Source organism: Petaurus breviceps, unplaced genomic scaffold (genome assembly GCF_028583685.1).
Source record: "Petaurus breviceps papuanus isolate PSGF00001 unplaced genomic scaffold, PetGlider_PUasm1.0 90625, whole genome shotgun sequence".
Taxonomy (NCBI): domain Eukaryota; kingdom Metazoa; phylum Chordata; class Mammalia; order Diprotodontia; family Petauridae; genus Petaurus; species Petaurus breviceps.
Genome location: NW_027187289.1, coordinates 211,094 through 215,999, shown reverse-complemented (window position 1 = coordinate 215,999; position 4,906 = coordinate 211,094). Strand labels below are relative to the sequence as shown.

General features: G+C 34.6%; 1 pseudogene; it reads right to left on the bottom strand.

Moving 5' to 3' along the window:
* Positions 1-3,569: 3,569 nt before the first annotated feature.
* LOC138143048 (KATNB1-like protein 1 pseudogene) lies at positions 3,570-4,067 on the bottom strand (annotated as a pseudogene).
* Positions 4,068-4,906: the final 839 nt, after the last annotated feature.

Genomic DNA, 4,906 nt, shown 5'->3' with positions numbered 1-4,906 from the left:
AAATTTTAATGTGCTATTGATTTCTATTTTATGGGTAAATTCATCCCATTCACATTCTAAGCAATAATTACTTGTTGTGTCTTTCCCTCTTTCCTATTTTTACTCACTATCCTTCTTAACCTATTTACCCTATTCCCTCCTCTGCTTTCCTTCTACCCGCTACCTTCTCCTCCTATTCCTTAACCTACCGGTATCACCCTTCTAAAAGTCCCTCCCTTATCCTCTTCCCCCACTATATCCCATCATCATCCCATTCCATCTTATTTCTTTCTGAATTTAGAAGACTTTTATGCACAAATATACACATACAAGCATGTTGTTCTTTCTTTAATCCATTCCAGATGAGAATAAGGTTCCAGCACTACTTTCCCTTCCTTGCTTCTTCTGTATCAATTTTCCCTTTCATGCTTCATCTGTATGAAATAATTACTCCTTTTGATTTCTCGCTACACAGTTTTATTTTTTTTAGAATAACCCCATCATATACACCTTAGCCCAAGCCTTTCTTTCAAACTACCCAAATAATGATGACTGTCATAAGAGTACTGATAATATTTTCACATATTTAAAGTAAATAATTTGACCTTATTGACTCCCTTATAATGATTTTTTTTTAACATTTACCTTATATTTCTCCTGGATTTCATATGCCAAATTTTCCACTAAGTTCTTTTTTTTGTTGTCACAAATACCTGAAAGTTTTTCATTTCATTAAATATCCATTTTTTTTTCATTCAGAATTCTACTTAACTTTGCTGGATAAGTTACCCTTGGTCATAACCCCAGTTCTTTTGCTCTATGAAATATTATTCAAAGACTTATAGTCCTTCAACATAGTAGCTGCTAGATCTTGTGCAATCCTTATTGTAGCTCCATGATATTTATATATTTTTTCTTATTGGTTGCAATATTTTCTCCTTAATCTGGGAGCTTTGAACATTGGCTCTAATATTCCTGTAAATTTTCGTCTTAGATCCTTTAAGGTGATGATCAGTGCATTTTTTTCTATTTCTACTTTGCCTTCTTATTCTAGACCTTCAGGTCAATTTTCCTTGATAATTTCTTGTAATATTGTATCAAGATTCTTTTTTATTTTCAATTGGACCTTTCAGATACTCCAACTATTCTTATATCGTCTCTTCCCTGTCTTCCAGATCAGATAGATATTTCATATTCTTTTCTATTTTTTCATTCTTCTGATTTTGTTTTATTATTTCTTGGAATCTTATAGTATCATTAGCTATCCCTTACCCAATTCTAGTTTTCAAGAAAGTATTTTCTTCCTTAAGTTTTTGATTCTCTGCTTCTAGCTGGTTGACTTTTTAAAATTTTCTTGGATTTCACTTATTTTTCCCCCTGATTTTTCCTCAGTCCCTCTTATTTGATTTAAAAAATCCTTTTAAAGTTCTTCTGAAGTCTCTTTTGGGGTTTTGGGCCATTTCAATGTTTCTTATTGAAAAAGGAATAGCTATTTTTTTTAAGCTCCATCATCTTCCTTAGAATATTAATCCAGATCTCATCTATCTCTGTAGTAGTTATATATGATTGGGTTCTTTCTCCTTTGATTACTCATTTTATTTTATTTTAGCAACTTATTATTACAACTAAGTTCTAGTCTCAAAATGTGGAGAATGACGTCCAGGTTTCAGGTCCTTGTTACTGTGGTTTTCTTACTCCTGCCCTGGGGTCCTGAAGCTCAGTTTTGGGCACACCTCTCTACTCCTAAGCCACAGTTAGGGTGCCTAGCCATGCTGTCTTTCAAATGCTTTTGCTCCCTGTGGTCCCTCTGGTGACTCCTCTCTGTCCTAGAATTGAAACCAGGGACTCTGCTCTCCTGCAAGTGCCCACAGACAGCAGGGTCCCAGTGCCTCTGCTACAGCAAAAACTAGGCATGTGCTAGCTTTCCCTCCCTCTTTCTTCCCCCAACCAAAAACACAGCCTGGACCATGTCAGATCAGCACAGCTGTGCTTGTGCTTGGTGTCCTTTGACAGTGAGGTCTTTCAATATTCTCCTATTCAGCTATCTGACCCCTACATTGTCCATGAAGTAAAAGTTACTTAGGCTGAGACTGCTGCTGGCTTAGAGGTGTTACTCTTTACTCAGAGGTCAAGTCTTTCCTGGAGTCTTACGAAGATTACTGCTTTACCCCAACTCCTGTTCATTTCTATTGCTCTACAATTCACTGAGACAATGTTCTGTCTTTTTTTTTCTGGAGGAAATTTGGAGAGCTGAAGGTTTTCTGACTTACTCCACCATCTTCCCAGAATCCTCTCCTAGAGATAATTGTGCTACAAAAAAAAAAAGTATAAACAAAAAACAGGGAAAGGAATTATCCTTGACAAAAGGGTGGTTAATTGTGTTAAATGTTAAAGAGTTTAAAGAAAAAAAACCAAACCACAAAGAATGACAACTGAAAAAAAGCCGTTGGCTTTGATAATTAAAAGATCATTGGTAACTTAGAAAAGAAATGTTTCAGTTGAGTAATGAGGTGAGAAAGAAACCAGTTAGTAAGAGGTTGAGAAATGAGACAGTATAAGTCTGCTGTGATTCTGTCTGACCTTAAATCCGTACTACCACTCCTGAATGGAACTGAATATTCCTTTTAAGTCAAAGGAGAGGGGAAAATGTTTGTTTATTTATAATATTTAGTGTATGTACTCAAATAAAAGGAGTTTAAATGATACAGAACTCAAAATAATAGAAATCAAGGTAAAATTTTCAAAAAATGAACATAAATTAGCTAGAACATTTCCAGTTAAGCATTGATTCAACTCTCATTCAGCTACAGAGGCGTGTGAACTCAGCTACACATGAACCCAGACACATGTCCAAATATACATACATACACACTCATTTACTCACTAATTGTGGCAAAAATCAGGGGAAAATATCTTCAAGTTTTTCAGACTGTACAAAATAGGTTCCAAAACCAATATTCTCCATAAATGTAAAACCCCTGATTTCATTCATGTATATACAGCTGCTTTTAAAAGATATAAGTAACATAATACAAAACATTGGCTTTTTTCAAATGTAATAATAATTAAAGCATTTTGCTTCACACAGTATCTCAGTATGAAAAACATTATCCATTATTGACTATGTGGTTTAAACAGTTTTTCAAAATGATCACAAAATAACTACACACACATTTTTAAAAAAATGAAACAATTTAAAAAATATCCATGGCGATTGGTCTTTGTGGTGCCTAGTAAAATGTCTTAACCCTTTTTATCTTTTCATGTTGGTATAAAATTACATTTTTATGCAATATGAAGGACTGCAACAAGACATAGAAACAAAAACTTTCCCCCAAATAACCGTACAAATATGAATTGCAGCAACAGCTTACAATTGGCATAGTGCACTTTCACCGTACTGAATAAAAAATGCTCCTTGTGTATATGTTGCCACTTCAAAGTGAAGGAGATTTTTAGCGTTTCATTGAATGGCATTTTAGGAAGATTGCCCTTCCCTCCTTGGTTCATAGTTCTTAGAAAAGGCCTCTTTCTGGAAGCTACAAAGTCCAGGGATATTCTGAATGAGGAAGTCTTCTCAATGACACTTCTCAATGCAATTGTAATGAATAACCATCTATATACATAGTTATATTACCAGTGTGTCCTGGATCCAAAGTAAGATAGTTTTTCTTATTTCCACAACCCATGTAATTGTTGTTTTTTTAAAAAATATTAATGTTTCTATTCCTTTCTAGTTTCTGTATCAGCAGATAGTACTGACAACCATTTTTTCTATGATTGCTTGAAGCCAGTTCAAAGCAAATATCACATATTCTTCAAATTTGCTTTTAAGTCGTCATTTTATTGGAGACAATAGATCTACATATCAGTCAAGTGAAATATACTGATTTTCTTCCTGTAAACTGCTAGTGAGCATATAAAGGTAATCTGCCACCATCCTAAGATCTTCTGTCCTCACCAAATAGTCTACCAGTTCACTTATGCTTTGCTTTCTCCAAATAGTTAAAACTATATTCAACTTTAAATGTCTGTTGAAAGGGACTTTGTGTCATCATTTTGTGGTCCTGAGAAATCTCAGGTTTCATTTTCTATCTTTGTGGGCTTCAGATGTCATAATCTTATGAATCCTGGAGGCTTGCTTTATGGCAGTACCTTCTCATTGGCAGCCTGAATTGCCTAGAGTTTCTCCAAGAGTTCTAGAATGGGCTCCCAAACAGCACCATTCAAAAGCAGCCTAGTAGCCAGGTGGGAGAGCAACTTGCCCAGGGCCGGGGATACCAAAAATAATAGTAATTAATGAGCATTTTTTTTATCACTTTAAGGTTTGTAAAGTACTTTACAAGTCACTTTGTTTTCCCAACTAAAGGTAGGTGCAATTATTATTCCCATTTTACAGATGAGGAAATTGTAGCAGATAGAGGTTAAGTGACTTGACCAAAGTCACTTAGCTAGTAAGGATATGAGTCAGGATTTGAATCATGTCTTCTTAACCCAATATCCATGTGCCTTTGAGCTAACTAGGTGATGCCTATAGTGCACCAAAGCATGATATTAATCACTTGATACATATGTATGGATGAAATAAAATCACATTGCCTCCAGTGAAAAGCACAGGAAATAGTTATTTCATCTTGTGGAAAATGTCTCCAAGTATATTAGGATGTTATTTGGACTAAATAAGTTTAAAAAGTTTCTAATATGCTCTAGAAGAGAATAAAGGTTTTAAGTGGGTATTTGAGGTCAAGTTGAACACATTGGATGAAGGCAATACTTACAAATACCTTCATCTTCTCTAGGCAAGATACACTTTTAAGGAGAAACCTAAAGTTCTGTATATTAAGAAACTGATTAACATCCTGAAGACAAAGTATGAAATATTTTTAGAGCAATTAATACTTTTGCACTGCCAGTTTTGACACATATT